This window comes from Triturus cristatus, chromosome 7 (genome assembly GCF_964204655.1).
Source record: "Triturus cristatus chromosome 7, aTriCri1.1, whole genome shotgun sequence".
NCBI lineage: Eukaryota > Metazoa > Chordata > Amphibia > Caudata > Salamandridae > Triturus > Triturus cristatus.
The window spans coordinates 1809394400-1809418215 of NC_140590.1; the positions used below are offsets into that span (position 1 = coordinate 1809394400).

General features: G+C 42.6%; 1 pseudogene; it reads left to right on the forward strand.

Annotated features, from left to right (window-relative positions):
• The first annotated feature begins 15304 nt into the window (after nucleotides 1-15304).
• LOC146813231 (28S ribosomal RNA) lies at nucleotides 15305-16324 on the forward strand (annotated as a pseudogene).
• The last annotated feature ends 7492 nt before the right edge of the window (nucleotides 16325-23816 follow it).

Here is a 23816-nt window from a genome sequence, read left to right on the forward strand (position 1 = left end):
AATACCACAATATTGCATGCCATTATGCCAAATGTAAAGGAAGACCGCAAAAAGGAGAGCTGCCATTCCTGTGTAGATTCTGTGACCTCAGATTTGGAACAAAGATTTGAATTTCACAACATTCTCGGCATGCGCATCCAAGAGCGCAAAATGAGGCTAGACTAGCAGCTCTAACAAGCAGCAAACTGTCAAAATTATGGTCACAGGAAGAAATACTGCTATTAGCAGAATTGGAAAAAGTGTATGAAAACAAGAGAAATATTAATGCTCTAATGTTTCCACATTTTGACAATAAAAACAGAAAACAAATTGCAGAAAAAAGAAGAGATAGAAAGAGATAAGAGTAAAAAATCGGCAAAAGATGTACTGCAAGCATCAAATGTTTCTGAAAATGACTCTTGCGATGAACCAGAGGTTAGAGTGGAAGTAACAACAGAAAAGTGGAGAGACTTTATCAATCGTAAACGTGCGCAAAAATTCAAGAACTTTGATGAGTTGGAGGATAGAATCACAGAAGTCAAGAAGTACACCCAAAACTTAGAACAACACAATGCTGCTATGGATCTGATGGATGAAATAGTGACTTCTATCTCAGAAAATACCACTGATATAAGTCCTGAACCAGCAAGTGAACTCAATAGTGAGCCTATGAACTCTGCTCAAGATGAGCACCAGAATGCCTCAGTGAAAAACAAGATGACAAAAAAAGACAAGAAAAACGGAAGGCTTAATCGGACACAAAACAAAAATTATGCAAAAGCAAAGGACAGCTATAAAGATTATCACTGATGGGGAAGAGGATGCCACTTGCCAATTCAGTGCTGATGACATTTTCCAATACTACAAAAGCATAATTGAAAAAGAAAACAAGAAAAACCCTAAATTCGTGCCAATGGATCGGATACTGGATGAATGGGAAATTAGAAATGTATGTAAAGACATTACACTGCTCGAAATAACTAAGGCCTTCGATGACTCTGATTTAAAGAAAGCAGTGGGGCCTGATAAGATTGGTCTGAATGACTTGAATAAAGTGCATAGTAGGCAACCAGGACTGCTGCCCAGAATTTTATCGTCTTGGTTATCGATGAGAAGAGTACCAGAAAGTATTAAAAAGAACCGATCAATATTGATACCCAAGAATGTACCGATTAGTGAACTTAAAAAAATCAGTAATTGGCATCCAATTACCATTGGTACTGCATTCATGAAGCTATTTACAAAAATACTAACTAAAAGACTCACATTTTTTGTTGAATTGAATACGCGACAAAAAGGTTTCATTAAGGTGAGAGGTTGTCTCAAGAATCTGACTATTCTGCAAAATATCATAATAGGGGCACAAAAAACAGTCACTCATAAGCAGTAGTGTTCATAGATATCTGTAATGAAGGAATCTCGCACTCAGTGAGAATCATTGAGTATTTAATGAAGAAAACAGCACCACAAGAAAATACGTCCACCGGCCACAGGAACAGGTTAACAACTGCCTCCCAAGAACTCTCCCCGGCACGGACCCAGACTCTAGAACATCCATAGAGTCTAACCAGGGTCCGTGCCCAAACAAGTTTACTTATGAACTAACATATGCTCGCGCTACGCGCGACAGTAAACACAACACATCTTCCCCTCTTTAAACAAAACAACAAAAAAAACCATCAAAAAATAAATAAATAAATAAATAAATAAATAAATAGGTAACTAAATTACGGATGCAACTTCTTTTGGATAAGAGCTACAAAATCTGACAACCACACAGGTTTTTTATGCAAACGTTTGGTCCCATGACCATTCACATCATCTTGGCATGCACCAGAATTGACTGGAACACAGGGTAACACAACTTCATCAACGTTACTTTGATGTACGTCATGGTTGCAATCAAGACTGTTACTGTTGCAATTTTCAACTTCAGAAACTCCCTCAGAGATGTCTTCCAGAACTTGACTTCTCGTAGGAGAAGGGTGAACCACCTTATATAATTTCCTGTCACCTTTAAGCACAGCAATTTTGTTCAAATTCCACACCTTACCATTAGAAAGTCTAACAGCATTCTTCAAGACTTCACTCACTTCAAAAGGACCCATAAATTGGCTATCCCCTTTGGAAGCTTTCCATGGTTTTCTAACTTTCACTAGCATTCCTACTTCTATATTTGATAGAGGATTAGCTCTTCCCTTAAGGTTAAAGTTGTGCTTATTTACCAAATGAGATTTTTCTAACCTCTTTGTCACCTTATCAAGATCGATGCGGCATTTGGTAGATGAAATAAGCCAAGCAGGATTGACCTTAGTTCTAGGTAGTCTGCCTCTCATGATTTCAAATGGGGTACATAGGGTCATATCATTAGGGGTAATCCTGTATTTCCACATGGTCTTCATTTTCTTGATACTCCCACTTGCAGTCACTCACACCAACCATTTGAATTGCAGCTTTAAGTACTCTGTTAAACCTTTCTATTATGCCATTACCGCTAGGATTGTAGAGTGAAGTAGTGCAATGGCTGACTCCAGTTTTACTGAAATAATCTTTTGCCTTATTAGATAAAAACTGTACGCCATTATCAGTGATCACACGTATGGGTAAACCCTCTGCCGTGAACACTTCATCTAGGAACAGTAGAACAGTATCCGTGTTAACTTTCTCGACTACCTTTATCACAGGCCATTTAGAAAATAAATCAATTGTAGCCACAATGTATTTGTTTAGCGGACCAATAGGACCCATAATGTCCATAGCGATGGATTCCCATGGGCCATCAGGAACAGGGTGTCCTTGCATAACAGGTTTCAAAGTCTTCAAGGACTTATCAGCATTAGCACATTGCATGCAATCTCTAACAATGCGTTCCACACATATATCTAGGCCAGGCCACCAGAATGTACTTTTGACAGACTGTTTTGTCCTAATTATGCCGTTGTGGGCTTCATGGCCATGTTTAACAATGATTTCCCTCAATCCTAAGGGAGGAACCACTTTATCACCTCTCCATATAGTAGAATCGGAACTAGATAATTCCTCTTTTACCTCCCAGAAATGTCTTAACTCGGGAGAAAGGTTTTTTTTAGCTGGCCATCCCTCAATAAGGTACTTTTGAACCTCCTGTAAAACCTTATCTTTTTGGAATTCTATGTTCCACACTTCAATCTTAATCGGTGGAACTCCCTCGTCGTGACCCAGAGCAATGTGAAAATCATCCCAAGGATTGTGAATACACTCCTTCAAGGGTAAGGAAAGTCTGGATAAAAAATCTGCCGTAACATTATCCCGACCAGGAACATAACTCATCTTATATATGAAATCTTGTAACCTCATAGACATATGTGCGATCCTAGCAGAGGCTTTAATCAATCCCTCAGTTGTAAGTAACCGCACAAGGGGTTTATGGTCGGATCTGACTTCGCATCCTTTTCCCCAGACAAATACCCTAAAATGCTCTAGAGCCCACACTACAGCTAAAGTTTCTCTTTCAATGGTTGAGTATTTCTCTTCTGACGGAGTTAAAGCTCTAGAAGCATATGCAATGATAGATTCATTACCCTTCACTCTTTTCTGGGACAAGACAGCGCCTAAACCCTTTGCACTGGCATCAGTTGTGACAATGCAAGAAAGTTGAGGATCGAAATTATTCAATGCGGTGGCACTGCTAATGGCAGATTTGACATCTGTAAACTCTTTCTCACACTCAGAGTCCCACACAAATATGCACTTGTTCTTCAAAAGCTGTCTAATGTTAAATACTCTGCCAGAGAAATTTCGTATAAATTTGGAGTAAAATTCCGTCAACCCTAGGAAAGATCGGATATCGTCTTTAGACTTAGGGGACGGGGCAAGTTGGATGGCTTCCACAAGATCAGGCTTAGGTTTGACACCCTCAGCACATAAAGTGTGCCCCAAATAATTAACAGAATTAACTCCAAATTTACACTTACTGTGTTTCACTGTAAGGCCATTCACTGATAATTTGCTAAGAACACCCTTGAGGACTTGATCGTGAGAAGGTTTGTTGTCACTAAATACAAGAATGTCGTCCTGGAAACAAATAACATTTTTGCAATCACCAAAAATATCATACATTACCCGCTGAAAAACTGCGGCAGCTGAAGCCAGACCGAATGGCATTCTCTTGAACTGAAAAGAGCCAAAGGGCGTGACAAAAGCAGTGTACCTCCTGCTACTTTCATCCAAAACAATTTGGTGGTAAGCTGACGATAGGTCAATACATGAAAAAATTTTGCTCCAGCTACTAAAGATAACATTTCAGAGATGCGGGGAAGGGGAAATTGGTCAATGACAATGTTATTGTTCAAATGGCGCAGGTCAATACATAATCTAATGTTGCCATTGGAACGTCTGGCCACCACAATTGGAGAAATCCATTCAGAGGATTCTACTATCTCAATAATATCACTCTTAACTAACTTTTCAATTTCATTTTTAACTTCATCTCTAACTGTGATGGGAATGTTCCTGGCTTTGAAAATCTTTGGGCACGCATTTTCTTTTAAGATAATTGTATGTTTAAAATTACTCAATTCCCCAATACTGTACTTGAAAACATTGGGGAACCTGTCCAGCATAGAACTACTACACAGATCAGATTCTCCAATGACCATGACTGGATTATGGCTATTAGGGTTGAGGATGATACCAAGTTTCCCTTGCTCAAACCACCCTAAAACAGAAGGCCCCTGTTTGGATATGTATAGTTTGGCAGTGCATTCACGGTCTTTAAATTTAAATACCAATACCCTGAATCCAAGAATATCAATTCTTTCACCTGAATACCCTTGCGGACTAATGTCTCCAGGATACAACATAGGACTTAGTTTATCAATAAACTTGGATTTCCACACATTCTCATTAACTATGGAGTAAGGAGACCCTGAGTCCGCATACATTTGTAATTGTATCCCTCCAATAGTCATTTCGCACATAGGTTTTTTCTTTATCACACTATTGTCAATATTCAGGATAATAGGAAGACCCTCTGTGATGTTCAACATGTAAGATCTTTCAAACTCTTCTTTATTGTCGAAGTCATTGTCACTAACTTCTCCATCTTCCACGCACCGTACTTTTTTACCTTTATTTTTCCTACAAGCTTTAGCAATGTGGCCAACTACACCACAGACAGAACACCTTTGTTTAATCGCTGGGCATCCTTTAAAATTCGCCAAATGCGAGCTGCTATCACACCTGTAACATCTAAATTTGCTTGAGTCTGTAGGAAATTTGCTTGAGTCTGTAGGATTTTCTTTAACGGATTTGTTTTTTTTGTAAACTGGTTTGATTTTAGAATTATCAATCTTGGAAACAGTGTTGCTTACTTTGCTACTTTCCTCAACTTTAACATTAACTTGTTTTGCGCTTCTGCTGGACATTTCTGCTTTTCTAACAATCGTAAGAATGTCCTCCAATTTGGAATCACCATTGACCCAAAGCCTATCCTGGATACAGGTGTCTTTGATGTGCATGACAACCTGATCCCTAATGAAATCCTCTTGTAGATTTCCAAATTGACAATCCAGAGAAAGAGTTCTTAACGCGGAAACGTAATTGTCCACTGGTTCATCAGAATTCTGTTTTCTCTGGAAGAATTTATATCTTAGTATGCCAATGCAAACTTTTGTTGAAAAATAACGGTCGAAATCATTGACAGCTGCGATAAAAATATTCTGATCAGAGCCGCCTGTAGGTCTAGACATTTGGTTGTAGGCTTTGAGACCCTCTGGACCAACGGAGTGAAGGAAAATACCTTTCTTTTCTGCAGGAGACATTTTTCCTTTAACGTCTAACGTCTCTATATAATTAAGAAAATAGGCTTTCCATTCCACCCATTCCATACAAGGACTACCACCCGCTGGCCAAAAGCACTGGGGAGGAGCTAAATTGTAATTTTGTGCGTTAGCCATTATCGTTTCAAAGAACAAGAAACGAAAAGAGAAAAAAAAACGCTATTCAGACTGTGAGAATATTTAACCAGCCAGTTACACAATAGACTTGTGTCTAAAAAAAATCAGATTAAATAAACCTTGAACAAAACAAGTTGAAAAAGTTCACGTAATCTCCACAACACTGTGTAAATTAAAATGAGAATTCACTCTGTAAGTAGGCAGAACCTTGAAAAAGTTCACGTAATCTCCACAACACTGTGTAAATTAAAATGAGAATTCACTCTGTAAGTAGGCAGAACCTTGATTCTAAACCATTGTGTAATTTGAAAAAAAAATGAGAATTCACTCCGTAAATAAGCAGTACCTTTGAATTATAAAAGATCATGAATCTGAAGTCCTGATCTCCTGTTGCTAAGCGATGAGCGCTACCTCCACTGAAATTGACGAAGAACAACAAGAAAAAATGGCGGCAAGCTGCTTGCGTGCGTGAAGACCATCAAAAGGAAAGTGCAGAGCGTTGCTGGCGCTTCCTGGAGACGTCACACATGCGCACGTCACAGTGAGGAACAGCCAGCTGTAGAGACAACGGAATGCAGAGCACTGGGTGAGTACGAAGAAATTGTGAATTTCGTTTTAAATCCGCTTGAAATGTCCCTGGGCAAGCTAGACGCTTCTTAAAAAAAGGTCCAAAGTCGTATACTTGCGCTGGTGATGAAGCTTACGTTCAGAATCAACGAGAAGCTTCTCCCATGCACGCGAGTTTGTTTCTTCTTCCTTAATCCTTTTGGATAGTGGTGCTGTTAACGATTCGCTCGTTGCCAAGTTTGTAATGTAGGAATCTCGCACTCAGTGAGAATCATTGAGTATTTAATGAAGAAAACAGCACCACAAGAAAGTACGTCCACCGGCCACAGGAACAGGTTAACAACTGCCTCCCAAGAACTCTCCCCGGCACGGACCCAGACTCTAGAACATCCATAGAGTCTAACCAGGGTCCGTGCCCAAACAAGTTTACTTATGAACTAACATATGCTCGCGCTACGCGCGACAGTAAACACAACAATATCTCAAAAGCCTTCGACTCTGTCAATCATGGTCACATTATACAGAGTCTCGCAAGGCACAGAGTTCCATCATACATCAGAGATAATAAAAGACTTATACACTGACTCAACATTTTTCAAGGTAAAGAACAACAAAGCAACTCCTGAAATAACAATGAAATCTGGAGTCAAACAAGGTGACTCTTTATCCCCACTGCTATTTAACATTGCCATGGATCCTCTGACCTGTGATCTTCAGAAAAACAGCAAGGGATTCACATTCAGATCAGATGGTCATACTGAGCAAATCACCGCGCTTGCCTTTGCCGATGACATCGCAGTACTCAGCAGCACCAAGGAAGGAATGAGTACAAATCTGAAAATCATTAAAAAGTTCAGTAAAACAAGAGGATTAAAATTAATGTGAAAAAGACACATGGATTTTATATCAGTCACCATAAAGATAAAATCCTGATTAACAACTGTAAACCATGGCAGTTTGAAAAAGAAAATATTGAAAACATTCATCCAGGAGAAAGTGAGAGATACCTCGGATTGAACTTTGACCCACACACTGGCCATAAAAGCAACAACAAAATTAATGAGGTTCTTTTTAATTGGGCTAAAAAACTTGATAATCTACCACTTAAGCCCATGCAGAAAATAGAAATTTTGTGTCAGTACTTGGTCCCTAAACTGTCGTTTAAATTAGAAATGACAGGAACAGAAGCTAAAACTTTAAATGTTCTGGATCAAACAATAGAAAAGTATGTCAAACATTTTCTACACCTTCCCCCATACACATGTGAAGGTCTCCTATATTCGAAAAGATCATTTGGGGGCCTCAGTATACCAAAACTATGTACAACTATTGGTCTAAATAAAGTCAATAGTTTATTGTATCTCAGGGCAGCTCCAGATTTGTACAGAGCTCATTCATTCATGTATGCAGGAGAAGTAATAAATGAAAAAATTGATGACATCATCAACGCACATACTCAGCATTTTAGACAGTAGGTTTCTGAGTTATGATTTGAATTTGTTAGCAACATATGATTGGAGAAAAGAAGAATTTGAGAAATGGGAATATCTCCCTGTCCAAGGCGATGGTACAAAATACTTAGCAAGTAATCCAACCTCAAACTTCTGGATCAGCAAGCATAACAAAATGAAAGAAAATCAGTACATAGCTGCGCTGATGTTAAGAGCAAATGTTTTATATACTAAAGAAACCATCACTAGGGGAAAAAATCGTACATTTGCTACATGCAGGTACTGTAAAGATGTTTGCAAATCAATTTCACATATTTCAGGTGCATGTCCTAAAACCAAGGACATTAGTATAAAAAGACATAATAAAATTCTGGAATTACTCATTGTTAGAGCAAAAAGGTGTGGTTGGATGGCATATAGGGAACCTCATGTTAAGAATAAACAAGGTGAACTACGAAAACCAGATGTAGTGTTTACCAAAAATGGTACAGCTGTAGTGATTGGTGTTTCAATTTGTTATGAAAACTCACAGAATTCCCTTGAATTAGCATTTGAGAGTAAAGTTAAATACTATCAGAATCTGTTACAGCAAATTAAAGATCTCACCAAATGTAACACTAAAATTTCATGGCTTTATTGTTGGATGTCGTGGTATTTGGCCTCAATATAATGATGTTGTTCTGGCTGATCTAGGTCTGCAAATATCATTTCCATTCAAGAAAAATGTTTGGCTCTAAAAGCAGCTGAGGCTTTAGAGAGCAGGGGGCGCCAGGAACAGGTACCAGCTCAGGTCGAATTTAGAGCTCCATAAGGTGGGTTTCCAGGCGGCAGGTATCGGGTCTGAAACAGAGCCAGGGTCTGGTGCTATTGCTTCCTCACCTAAGGGGCGGAAGACGGAAAAGAAGGGAAAAAGCTCAAAAGAGGGGGTCGGCGAGCCGAATCAGAGACTTCCTAAGAATTTGCCCCTCCGAGGTAAACCGACCCCATCTTTGAAGTCCTATTTTAAAATCTTGGAGCAGGCCATGGATTCTAAGGGGAGCTGCTCACCTCCTCTATCTTCTTTACCCAAGTCAGCATCTAAGTTAACAGGAAAGAAAGCTCCAAATGCGTCACAGCTTCCTACTCAACCATCGAGGGGTTCAATTCATACTACACAACCCCCTGCAGGTATTAGTACGACCCAAGGGGGCTTACCTCTAGCCAACAGATACTCTATTCTAGACTGTGACTCAGTAATACAAGAGGCTCCACCAGGTGATGGGGTAGCCCCACAGCTGAGTATGGATACCCCTGTTGGTCCCAGGCTCTCTCAATTAGAGTCTTTGTTACTAAACATGAGGGAGGATTTGTTATCTAAGTTTGCAATTTCCGAGGCAAATCAAAAAAGCATTCATGATCAATGTGCCAACTTAGAGGCTAAGTTGGACGAAGTGTCTAAGCGAACTGGAGTATTGGAAGAAGAGGTGTCCCTGCTTAAAGGGGCCTCCCAGCGACACAAGGGAGATCTAGAGGCTCTCAGGTTGCAAAACAAAAGCCTCCAAATGGATATCGAGAGACTCGAGATACATTCGAGAAGGAACAATCTCAAATTTTTGAAGATTCCTGAGGGAGCCGAGAAAGGGGATGTTAAAGCATTTATTTGCAATCTGCTTAGAGAGGGGGTACTAAAAGATAGGCCGGATATAGACCTTGAGGCCGAAATTCAAAGAGCTCACAGAGATCCCCTTAGGCTTCATAAGGAGAGGAAGGCACCCAGGAAAATCCTGGTGAATTTCCTAACCTATACGGTAAAGGAGCTAATACTGACCAGAGCACTATCTGATACAACCCTCCAGATAGATTCTATCAGATATCTGATCAGGTCAGATGTTCGAAAAGCCACAGCACAAAGGCAGTGGGAGCTGGGAAATAGAATGCCCGACCTGAGGAGCCTTGGTGCCCAGGTTCAAATGAAATTCCCTACATTCTTAAAAGTTGTTTGGAGGAATAAGAATCATAATTTTCTATCCCCGCATGAAGTTGACTCCTTCATAACCTCAATAATAGAGAGTTCTTAGTAAAACTCCCTAATGGAATTTAATTGAAAATAGAAGGAGAGGAAAAAAAAAAAAGTGGAAAAGGGTGGGAAAAAAGAAGATAAATAAATAAATAAATAAATAAATAAAAAGGAAAAAAAGGGAGGGAAAAGGGAAAAAAAAAAAAGGATAGGAGGAGAAAAGACGAACAAAGGGAAGGAAAGATAAGATGTAAGAAGTGGGAGAATGGAAGCAGGGAGAGAAGGAAAGAAAGAGAGGGAAGGGAATGAAAAGGGGACAGGTTTTTTCCCTTTAGTTATTAGTCATTAGTCACCCGGCTCGTATATAGGAGTCTGTTTTTTTTTTTTTTTGTATTTGAGTAACCGACGGGAGGAAGCTAGGTCAGACTACAGGAGCCCCCATAGGCGACAAGATCGCCAGAGTAGGTATGGGAGGGGTTCCTCGGGGGGGGGCGGGTCGTGGGCTGGTAGGGGCAAAAGGGGTAAAAAAAATTCTCTTATACACATTAATGAATACACTGGTTATGGAAGGGAGCAGGGTTCGTGGTGATAGATGGAATGGTTAATATGAATAATAAAATCAAATTTGTTAGCTGGAATGTGAATGGCCTAAGAGACAGGAGGAAACTTTCAAGGGTTAATGAATATTTATTTATGTCAGGGGCTCAGGTTTGTTTATTGGAAGAAACCCATTTATAGAAAAGAGAGTGTGAGTCCGGTCTTGGAAAGGCTAAGTGGATACAAGAAGTCCTATGCTCAGACCAGAGTGGTAGTACTAGAGGGATAGCAATACTGATCAGAGCTAATGCAGGAATTAAGGTCGTGAAATTTGATACGGATCAGTCAGGGAGGTGGCTGGTGGCGTCTCTACAAAGTCAGGGCATTCCTTTTGTATGTGCTGTATATTATGGACCGAATCAAGACCTACCAGGGGCACTCCTCAAGCTGAGAGCAACTCTCTTAGACTATACAGGGCCAGTTATTTTAGGGGGTGATTTCAATCTGATTTTGGATGACAAGCTGGATAGAACATCAAGGGTTAAATTTACACCCCCAGTAAAATCCCGGAGAGAGCTCAAAAATCTAGTTAAAGATCATAACCTTACGGACGTCTGGAGATATAGAAACAGCACAAAGAGGGACTTTTCTTTCTATAGCCGTAGGCACGGCCACCACTCCAGAATAGACTTTTTACTCATTAATTAGATGCTACTTGCGGCCGTTGATACTATCGAATATACCCCAGCTATCTTGTCGGACCACTCAACTGTGGAGTTAACCATTAATTTTAAAGCAAAAGAAATACAAAGGAGATGGACTCTAGACAGACTTATGCTATTAGAGGAGGGGATAAAAATGGAGATGATAATTTTGACTGTGGACTTCTTTAATAATAACATAGGCTCAGCCTCCCAACAAGTGGTCTGGGAATCATTTAAAGCTTTTCTGCGTGGTATGCTGACCTCTTTGTCACTTGTGAGGAATAGGAAGAATAAAGAGAAGAAGGAAGAAGAGCTTCGTAAAATTAAATTGAAAGAGCTGGAACTTCAAGTAGCCGCAGCCAATCAGTCCAGTATGAAAACTCTCCTGCAAAAGGAACTAGATGGCCTGCGAGCAGATTATCAAGCGGGCCTGGACAAGGTCCTCAAAGCCAGATGGGACGCTAGCAAACTTCAAAATTTTTCATATGGGGAGAAATGTGGTCGCCTCCTTGATTGGAAATCTCGGATAGATAGAAATAGAAATTTGATCACCAGTCTAACCCAGGGAAGCTCGGGTATTGTTATAAGCGATGATGAGAAAATTAGGGAGGAGGTTGAATCCTTTTTCAAAACGCTGTACACGGCTAAAATAAACCAATACCCTTTGCTATTAGAAAACTGGCTAAGTAAGATACAGCTTCCATGTCTGGCGGAAGAGAACAATAGTTTCCTTGCCTCAGACATAAAAGAAGGTGAGGTTAGAGCTCAGTTGATGAGAATGGCTAATGGTAAGGCAGCTGGGCCCGATGGTCTCCCTGTGGAAGTTTATAGGATAATTATAGACCAAATAGTGCCTGTCCTTACAACTCTGTGCAACAAAATCTTTGCAGACGGGGGGAATGCCCCCGATTCATGGGCAGAGGCTACTCTATCTTTAATCCTGAAACCAAATAAAGATCCATTAAAGATTGAATCCTATAGGCCAGTTTCACTATTAAATACAGACTATAAGGTCTTTGCTGGCGTGCTTGCAGCTAGACTTGCTAAAACGGTTAAGACAATTATCCATCAAGATCAAAGGGGTTTCATCCCAGATAGACAACTAAACGAACTGACATTTCAAGCTATCGCAGCGATAGATGTTGCTATCAGTAAGAAGCTTCCTTTGACCCTGGCGGCAGTGGATGCCGCGAAGGCGTTTGACCAGGTAGATTGGCTATATCTATGGAGGGTTTTGGGAGCCTTTGGTTTTCCAAACAAATTCATAATGGCTATGAGGTCTCTTTACCGCTCCCCACGGGCAAAGATATTAATCAACGGTCTTTTAACCAACTGGGTACCAATTGCCCGCGGGACCAGGCACGGCTGTCCGCTGTCACCCTTATTGTTTGATTTATATATTGAGCCTTTTGTTTGTTTGCTTAGGTCTGACCTAGTATTTGAACCCTTTAGGATTTCTGATTTAGAATTAAAATTTGCTTTATATGCAGATGATCTTCTTATGTTCACTTCAAACCCTGGGGTTGCCTTGCCCAAAATAATAGCTTTAGCTGAAGAATTTGGGGAGTTCTCTGGTTATTCCATTAATAAAGAAAAAACTGAAATCATGGAGTGGAACCAAGAGGTCAGTACGGTGGGAGCTAAGTCAAAAATGAGGTACCTGGAGGTCCTTTTGACCCATAAATTGGAGGATATTACTAAAACCAACATGGATAAGGTTTCTAAGGAGGTTTGTGCTCTATTGCAAAGATGGTCATCACTCCCTTTTAACATCTTTGGGAGGGTGAATCTAATTAAGATGATCATCCTTCCTAAACTTACTTTTTTATTCAATTCCATCCCCTTATCCTTTAATACCGCATCTATTAAAAAGCTGCAAGGGAAACTGGGTTCCTTTATCTGGAACTCTAAATCGCCAAGGGTAGCATGGAAGAAGCTTAGGAGATCTTTAAAGACAGGAGGTCTGGCCTTCCCGGATTTATTGGTGTATTGTCATGCTTTCCATTTTAAAAATTTTAGACCCTTGGCGGGGGAGATAGAGGCAACATCGTTAGGCTTATTATTTCAAGTGTTGTTACGGGATGTACCACAGGGCCAATCATATTTTCTTTTTAAGTTTGGAGACCCAACATTTTTTAAAAAGATAAGACTAAAGGTTTTGGGGACAGCTATCAGAAATTGGGTTTTTGTAAGGCAGAAGCTTGATATTCCTTACTATGCGGTGCAGGCTCCAATTTGGGACTCTCCAGGAACACCGGACTGCCTTGAAGACTCACTGTCTCGCCCTCTCAGGGCCGCTGGGATTGAGCGGTGGGGAGATCTCCAGGTCGACTCGTAGCTTCTCAGCTGGGAGGCAATATCGGGTCTTACCGGGGGTTCACTCACTAGGTTTAAATACCACCAGCTATACAGATGGTGGTTAACTAAGCCCTGGAATCTCAATAACCCTAATCCAAAATTTGATCTTGTACACAGGAAGAAAAAGTGGAAGAATCAAATCTCATACTGGTATACAGCTATGTTAGAATCCAAAAACATCTCTGAACTAGAGGTACAAAAGCTATGGAATAATATACTAGTATCAGAGAGTGCAGACTTGGTGGATATTTGGGTTCATTCATTTACTACCCTGCAGGCTGTGGTGAAGCCGGCCACATTAAAGCGGAATCATTTGTACACCATGTATAGGGCATATATATCCCCAAAGAAACTTATGAAATTTGCTAATCTAGAATATTATTGCCCAAGATGCAGACTCCTGGCCGCCGATGATGTGCATATGCTGGCCGCCTGTCCAGAAATAAAAAACTGCTGGGATTCAGTACAGGGCTTTCTGGGGGAGGTTCTCCAGAAACCAATGGTAATAACGACAAGCACTATTCTCTCTGGACCTGGAGCAGTTTATAACAGTGACGATCTCAACACAAGGTAAATTTTTTATGTCATGCTCCTGGCCAGGCGAGAGTTATGCAGAGCCTGGAAGGATCCATTACCTCCTTCTTTTTCAAACTGCCTTAAACATGTTATTTTTACCAGTAAGTCAGACATGGCATGTGATCATACAAGCTTTGAAAAAATCTGGAAGCCCCTGGTGGCATGGCAAGACAGGTAAAGGTAATTTGGTGCTCCTATGATTTATCTTGGGCCCTGTTGGTTCCTAAACCTCCCTAGTAACGCAGGGAGCCAGCAATGGCGTGAAAAGGAGTGGATTGGGAAAGCAGTGGTAACTTGAGGGACCAGGCACGGCTCAGTTTGAACTTGGTTGTTTAACATCAGGGACGGGCAGGATTGACCTTTTCAACTTGAGTCACCTAAGCTCCCTTCAAGAAATTCCATAACGTTATATGAGGAAACCAAAAAAAAAAGAAAAAAAAAAAAAAGAAAAATGTTTGGCTGACTACTTTAATGGACACTCTTAAAATGTGCCAAGTATTCATGGACAATTGAACAACAAGCTTATACTGAGATGCACACTTTCTTGCAGCACACATGTCACCCTTATATAGCATATTGTTTTAAACCGTTGATCCCTCAATATTTAAATGTGATTATACAGTTACATATTTGTTTATAGTTGACACAAGATTTAATATAGATGTGTATTTTATAGATGTGAATTCTTTAGAATCTTATAGATGTTTGTGTGTAATTTGTAGAAGTGTATTTTTATAGATGTGTGCTTATAACAATTTAGATACAATTGTGTACATCATAATTATTGAAATGTCTTGAATGATTAATAGGTCTCAAATATTTACATACACATAATTACCACACATTGATTATTGATGTCCTGCTAATCATACTTTAATTTCTCAAGACTGTTCAGTTTAATTTTAAATTGTTGGAATAGTACTGCAGGGTGTACTATCTCTGGCCTATATGTGATACCAGTTCGAGTGAGGACAGCGTTCAGTGTGGCTGCACTCCTCAGAGAAAGAATGTTGTATTGTTGGAAGCAAAACCGGTTTCACACTGATGGGCAGCATAATAACCCAGAATGAGCCACGGCGAGGTGGTACAGATAGCCAAATCCCTTGTTATCTAATTAGTGATGCGCAAGAATGGCTGAATGAGATTCCCACTGTCCATACCTACTATCTAGCAAAACCACAGCCAAGGGAACGGGCTTGGCAGAATCAGCGGGGAAAGAAATCCCTGTTGAACTTGACTCTAATCTGGCACTGTGAAGAGACATGAGAGGTGTAGGATAAGTGGGAGGCCCTTGGGCCGCCGGTGAAATACCACTACTCTTATTGTTTTTTCAGTTACCCGGTGAGGCGGGGGGCGAGCCCCGTGGGGCTCTCGCTTCTGGCCGGGCACGACACGCTCCGGGGACAGTGGCAGGTGGGGAGTTTGACTGGGGTGGTACACCTGTCAAACGATAATGCAGGTGTCCTAAGGTGAGCTCAGGGAGGACAGAAACCTCCAGCGGAACAGAAGGGCAAACGCTCGCTTGATCTTGATTTTCAGTATGAATACAGACCGTGTAAGTGGGACCTCAAGATCCTTCTGACTTTTTAGGTTTCATGCAGGAGGTGTCAGAAAAGTTACCACAGGAATAACTGGCTTGTGGCGGCCAAGTGTTCATAGTGACGTCGCTTTTTGATCCTTCGATGTCGGCTCCTCCTATCATTGTGAAGCAGAATTCACCAAGCATTGGATTGTTCAACCACTAATAGGGAACGTGAGCTAGGTTTATAACGTCGTGAGACAGGTTAGTTTTATCTTACTGATGATGTGTTGTTGCAATAGTAATCCTGCACAGTACGAGAGGAACCACAGGTTCAGACATTTGGTGTATGTGCTTGGCTGAGGAGCCAATGGGGCGCAGCTACCATCTCTGGGATTATGAATGAACGCCTCTAAGTCAGAATCCCCCCTAAACCGTAACGATACCGCAGTGCTGTGGAGCCCCGGTTGGCCTGGAATGGCCGGCCTCTCTTGGGGGTCAGTGCATAGGGCTGCTCGCTTGGGAACTGGAGTATGGAACTGACGGGGGCCGCCCCCATCAGCCTTAGTGCACCGCATGCTCGTTGGGCATCCGGGGCTAAATCATTCGTAGATGACCTGATTCTGGGTCAGGGTTTTGTAAGTAGCAGAGCAGCTACCTTGATGCGATCTATTGAAAGTCATCCTCTGAGCCAAGCTTTTGTCTCTCAGTGCGTGGGCGCCCGCCGACGCCCTCCTCCACCACACCCAGGGGTGGGTCCCTCTGCGACTGGGCCGGCAGGAAGGATGCAGAGGGAGTAATGTGGCCTGCGGGAGGCTGCATCCACCACGTGCCCTCCGGCACGGGGGTCTCCCCCTCTCATCCCTTCCCCACCGGGGTGCATGGATGGGGGCCGCCATCCCTTGCGAGTCAGCAGGGTAACCAGATGGCTTGGGCCGGCCGGGCCTCCCCTTCCTGCTGCTCTTGGGCAAGTAGGAAGGCGAGCAGTGCCAGCCCTGGGGAAGGAGCCTCCTGAATGGCTGCCTCAGAGCACCTGTCCACCCTCGGCCGGACTGCAAGGGCGACTCGGTATGGCACCCTCCCAGGCCATCTGGGTGCTGGGTCATCCCGGGCCATCTGGTCACCTGACTGCTGAACCAGATGGCCCTGCGGGCCGGGTGATCAGCTGGCCCTGCAGGCTGGGCGACCAAATGGCCCTGCGGGCTGGGTGACTAGATGGCCCTGTGGGCCAGGTGACCAGATGGCCCTGCAGGCTGGGTGACCAGATGGCCGGCCTGCTGGCCAGCCGGGTTGTCTCCAACTTTTGTCCTTCCCCAGAGTTCTGTAAGCCCCCACTACAAGAGGGCTTAATAGTTGAGGAAAATAGGCTCCCCAGGCAGGCCGGTCGGGAGAGGACGTGGCCTGGGATTAACCCTCCTTGGTTCCAGCCGAGGGTCCGGGCGCTGGGGACAGAGGTTCACTGGGGCCCGGTGAGGCTCTCCCCGGCCTGGCTAGGTTTCAGAAGCTGGGACCGGGCCCGGGGCTCGTGCACTGTCCCAGGGTGTGGGAACCCCCTGTCCTGCAAGCAAGCCAAGGGTACAGGACCTGGGGATGGGTGTCCACCGGGGCCCAGGAGTCTCTCCCCAGCCTGGCTAGGGTTTGGAAGCTGCGACCGGGCCCGGGGCTTGTGCTCCATCTGGCGGGCCCCGGGGTTCAGGCGACCTCTGTACTGCAAGCCAGCCGGTGGTCCAAGCGCTGGGGAAGGGGGTCCACCGGGGCCCAGGGAGGCTCTCCCTGGCCTGGCTAGTGTTTGGAAGCTGGGACCAGGCCCGGGGCTCGAGCTCTGTCCGGCGGGTTCTGGGGTGTGGGAGCCACCCCCATACTGCAAGCCAGCTGAGGGTCTGGGCACTGGGATGGGGGTCCACCGGGGCCTGTGGAGGCTCTACCTGGCATGGCTATTTTCAGAAGCAGGGACCGGGCCAGGGAGCCGGGCTGGCTGGCTTTATCCGCTCCGCTGGCGTTTTCTGCCCACCCCTACAAATCACTCGACTCAGACCAATGCTGTCTCCTCATTCTCCTAGACCTGTCAGTAGCAGCATTTAACATAGTAGATCACAAACTTCTCATTAAGGTTCTCCAAGAAAGGGCTGGAATGGATCCTCTAATGGTTCTCCCCTTCCTACACAACTGCAGCCAGAGAATCAAAATCAAAATATGAGTCTCACCTTCACCCAGTCATAGGGGAGTTCCTCAAGGGTCAGTGCTCTCCCCCCAACTTTTCAACATTTACATGGAACCCCTCACCTCCCGTCTCAAAATAGCTAACATTCCCTTCCACCTATATGCTGATGATACTCAGATTTACTTGGAAACCTCCTCCCTTGAAGACATTCAAAGACCCAATGACATACTGAGGGAAGTACAAAACTGGCTCTCAAGTAACCACTTAAAACTGAATCCTGACAAAACCGGATTACTCCTCACATCGAACAAAGAAGAGTACTCCCAAATGGTTGAATGGCTAAAAGCTATTGTTGCACTCAATGACAACCTCACCTTGGCCAACTCTGTTAAATCTCTAGGTATAACACTAGACCCAAAACTGGAAATGGCCAAACACATTAAGAACTCAGCTAAGAGCGCATTGCTTAACCTGAAGCTACGGAACAAAATGAAACCTTTCATCCCGCCCAAAGATCTCAAACAAGCCACCCAATCATTGGAGCTCTCAAGATTAGACTATGGGAATGCAGTCCTCTCAGGAATTGCTAAATCACATCTTGCTCCCCTTACATCTCTCAACGCACAGCCAGAATGATCACTAGAATCAAGAAATGTGATAACATTTCACCTGCACTCACTGCAGCTTGCTCCCAGATATTACATCTGTTGAAACCAGGCTCTTGTTTTTGAAGATCACAGATTTAAAAAATGTACGTGGAAGAGAGAAATGTCCATGGTGGCTGACGGTTTTCAATATATTCTAATTGACTTGTAAAATGAAACCCACTTTTGAGGATCTAATTTATTTGTAGTATCATTGGAGCCTTGAAATTATCATTCTCACTTGGTACATCTATTCATATAATCATGTGCCACTGGGCTCAACATTTTTTATGTTCTTATTAAGTCAAAGGGTTGAATTCCATATTTTGTCAAGTGTATGCAATTAAACAGATTAGCATGAACAGGACTACCAGAAAAAGAAAGGTTTGAGACTAGCATGGAATTAACTATACTTGATTACGCACAATTCTTATCCTATAATGTGATATATAAAAAATATAATAATGTGAAATAGTTTGTCTCATTCGATATTGTTAGACCTGGCATCATTGGCGTGGGTCTCCCTTCCATTTTTTGATGTTGCCTCATGTGTTTTTGCTGGTGTTAGATGCCTTGGGCACTGTGCCACTGTGCAAGTGCTCCCTTTGATAACTTGATGAATGGATTAGTGATTCCATGATTGGCTGATTTGGTTTACTTGTCAGACCCTAGTACAGTGCACTGAGTTTGCCCAGGGCTAGTAAATCAAATGCTGCTGGTGGGCTATTAGCACTGGTTGTGCCACCCACGGAAGCATATTGAAAAAGTGTGTCTCAGGTCTGCCATTGCAGAGCCTGTGTGCAGTCTGGTACTGCCATGTTGACTGGCCAAGTGAACCTACTTGCCAGTCCCTAAACGTTCCATTTTCTTCATAACAGACACCCCTATGGTAGGCCCAATGGCAGGGTTCATTGTAAGGATAAGGTAGGGCATGCCCTGGTGTGTGTGGAATATCCTAATAGTGAATTACAGCCATTTTCACTATTGCACGGCTGCCTGTTCCCCATAGACCAGAATGGGCAGTTTGATTATAGCATCTTATAATCTTAACTGACTCACGGAACTAGGTAGAAATTCGAGTTTAGTATGCCTGAACTCAGAATGTTAAAATGAATCTTTTATTGCAGTTGGTTTTAACATTTTGTGTTGGAAAATACCACTTTTTGAAAGTAGGTCTTTTCTTGCCTAACTATCCAAGCCTGCCTCTGCTAGGTTGTGTATACCTTGCCGGGAGTTTGAGTGACAGGAGCTGGGGGATTGCAGGAGACAGGGTGAGTCAGCACAGGGCTGAATAGAGAGATCTGCATGTAGAGATTTGCACGTAGATGGGTGGGAGGAGTTGCACCTGGTACCTGAATAGGGTTGTGCCTTGCCTCCACAATACTGGCTCCACCTCATGTGGTGTGTCTGTTGTCCCTGGCCTACACTGTGAAAGGAATGGAGGAGTCATGTAAACAGAGTGCTCCAGGACTGACCAGAACTTGTTTGGACTAGGCAAGGGCCTCTCTGCCTTCAGAGAACAAAGGGAAAATGAGTAGAAAAGGGGGGATCCAGACCCCAGAACTTTAGATCACTTTTGGGAAACAAGAAGAACCTTTGCTGAGGACAGGAACCAGAGAAATTGAGGAAGAAACTTTCCCTAGCTGAGTGCTGTCTGAGGGATTGGCCTGCAGTGGTTGCCTGACTGCCAAAGAAAGGAGAAAGGACTTTGTGCTACTTTCAAATCAACTTGTGAAGGATCTCCAAGGGCTTGAGATAGAGCTTGCCTCCTTCTGAAGTCTCAGGAACAACGGACTTCACCCACCAGCTCCCCAAGTGTTCTTTTAAAGTGCCTACAGTTGTGCTGGGCCTTCTGAGGGACTGCGTGTCAAAAGGAGCTTGAAGCACGACTCACAAAGTAGCATGTTGCCGCCGCAGACACTGTTGTCACATCACTGGAGAAGGGTGTCGCTGCTGCAGCTGTTGCTTTGCATCGCAGAAGCACCTCGCATCGCCGGAGAAGAGTGTTGCCGTCGCATCAGACACCGTCCATCATCAGAGAAACGTGTCGCCATCGCAGCCGCTGTTGTCGCATCACCGAAGAAGGGTGTCGCCGCTGCAGCTGTTGCATCACATCGCCGAGGCGCCTCGCATCACTGGAGAAGAGTGTCGCCGTCGAATCAGATGCCGTCTCATCACCGGAGAAGCGTGTCGTAGGGCCTGTCGTGGCTCAGAAGAATTGTTGGGTCGCAGCACGGCCGTCAAGCATGCATGAATCGTGTTGCATCAAGAAGAAGATGACATTTTGTTTCATCGTACCGGATCTTCATCGCATCACGGCGTTGCAGGTTGCACCGCCATGGAAGCGCAGTAAGAAACCAATGAATCAGTTCCCCATGCCAAGAAGATCCGACGCATCCCCTATGCATTAGTAGGGACCCAACTCATCACCGTTCTTGCGTGTAAGGAACAGACGCATCACCTTCCCTGCAACACTTTCGTTGTATAGCATTACGCATCCAAAGGTACATTGAACTCAAAATGTTGCATTTACGATCTTAAGAGACCTAAGCTATTTCTACCATTTTAAGTACAGTATTGTGGAGTTTTGTTGTTTGTGGTCTTGTGATAAGTCTATATGAAGAATACTTATTTTTTATATAAAACCTGTGTGGTGTCAATCTGTAGTGTAGTCACTGGATTTCTGTATGTATTCACAAATGCTTTACACACTGCCTCTGACATAAGCCTGTCTGCTCGTGCCAAGCTACCAAGGGGGTGAGCAGGGGTTTTTAAGGAGTGTACCCCCCTTACCCTGACTGGATGCAAAGGGCCCCTATTTGGTCAAAGGTACCTACCTCTGCCAACTAGAGACCCCCAAATCTAACAAATATGTTTCAATTCTTAAAATGTTATTATCTGAAAGAAATCATTTGTAGGGCACACTTCTGTTGGTAATAATGTCTTACATTTACGATTTGGAGGCAATCTAGGATCATAACTGGTGGAACAAGTGCCAGGATGAGTTAACCTCTATCAGAGTTCTTCTTGCATCCATTACATCTGACTCTGAAGAACAGATCCCTGGGTCTTTTGGCTTAACTGAATAAGGTCAACTCAAACTCAGCTTCTTTCCAGTAAAATCCCAGATGTACCCTAGAAGAGGACTCATCTCAAATATGTGCATCCACCAAAGTTGAGTATCCTGTCTGAAGTGTTTACATGGGAACCTCCAAATAATATTGTATATAATAATGGGAACAAGATGGTGCACAATTCTAAAGCATTTTATCTGGACCACAACAGAAGAGCAGAAGCTAATACTGAAGCCAAAAGACAAGAGAAAAAAACAGTACGTGAAGAACAGAACAATTCAATTGGTGAATAAGATATTGTGAGGATGTACTCCCACTACCATACCAGGGCTTAACATTGAGAACTATTACATGGCAAGTACATCATGTTTGTCAATCCGTTCTCCCGCCCTTCTGTCTATCTATCTATCTATCTATCTATCTATCTATCTATCTATCTATCTATCTATCTATCTATCTATCTATCTATCTATCTATCTATCTATCTATCTACTATCTATCTATCTATCTATCTATCTATCTATCTATCTATCTATCTATCTATCTATCTATCTATCTATCTATCTATCTATCTATCTATCTATCTATCTATCTATCTATCTATCCATCCATCCATCCATCCATCCATCCATCCATCCATCCATCCATCCATCCATCCATCCATTTATCCATCTATCTATCTATCTATCTATCTATCTATCTATCTATCTATCTATCTATCTATCTATCTATCTATCTATCTATCTATCTATCTATCTATCTATCTATCTATCTATCTATCTATCTATCTATCTATCTATCTATCTATCTATCTATCTATCTATCTATCTATCTATCTATCTATCTATCTATCTATCTATCTATCTATCCATCCATCCATCCATCCATCCATCCATCTATCTATCTATCTATCTATCTATCTATCTATCTATCTATCTATCTATCCATCCATCCATCCATCCATCCATCCATCCATCCATCCATCCATCCATCCATCCATCCATCCATCCATCCATCCATCCATCCATCCATCCATCCATCCATCCATCCATCTATCTATCTATCTATCTATCTATCTATCTATCTATCTATCTATCTATCTATCTATCTATCTATCTATCTATCTATCTATCTATCTATCTATCTATCTATCTATCTATCTATCTATCTATCTATCTATCTATCTATCTATCTATCTATCTATCTATCTATCTATCTATCTATCTATCTATCTATCTATCTATCTATCTATCTATCTATCTATCCACACAGACAGAGAGGGTGGCAGTTGGCAGGCTTCATAACAAGCTATCATGCATTGTGGTCAATTGAGGTTATAAAACTCCTGCAAGGCTGCCCAGCCCAAATATTGAGGGGGCAATTAAGCCAAGCACATAACTCCAGCACAAGGCTGATAACAGAGGAAGGATGGGCTCACCTATGGCATTCTCACATCTGCTGCTCTGTACCCACAAATGCAACAATCAATACTTTAGCTCAATGCCTAACACTTGTCACTTTTCTAGTTCATCTTCTTTACATCAACAGTAGTATTCTGGTCAGAAATTCAATTTTTTTAACTGGTCATAATTGTTCAGCAATGCTTCCATAGTATCTGTATCAACAGTAGTTTTGTCGCCAGGCTTTTAAACTGGAGCACTACTCCATGACATTTTTCTTCCTCTGTATTTCAGCCAGATTTAAGTGGTTTCTTCCATCCAGTTCCATACTGTTTCTGGTTTGTTTGTTTTGTCTTTCAATTTCACCAAAAATAGTAGCATGTATCTGACCTCCCATTCTCTGAGCTTGTAATTTACCACTTTTCACCACTTCCTTTGTCTTGTACAGTATACAAATAGTTAGGAAACATCCTTTTCCAGGTGCTGAGTGTGCCTGCAGTATGGGATCATCATCTTGATAGTACCGCCATTTTGCAATGATCAATCATAGAGGTGCTCCCAGTCTTGGCAGTGGACTAAGGGCTCTGTGCACCCTCTTAACTGCAATCAAATTGGACAGCTACTCAAGTTTTAGCAGGTCGGGAGTCTTCTACGACCAATTGTATTGAGAGGCCTTCAAACTTCATAGAAGGCCCCAAAAATCTCATTTGTTTGCACCTTGCTTTTCTCTTTGTGTTATTTGCCCAGTCCTTCATCGTCCTGGAGTTTCAGCTCAGTGATGTTTGGTATTGCCTCCGCAGCTATGCCTGTAGCTATTGTGTATTCTGTTGCTTTTAAAAGTTATTCTTGTATTACATTAATCACAACTGAGACTGTGTTGACAGATTTTTTCCAGGCCAGCTTGTCAGTTCCTT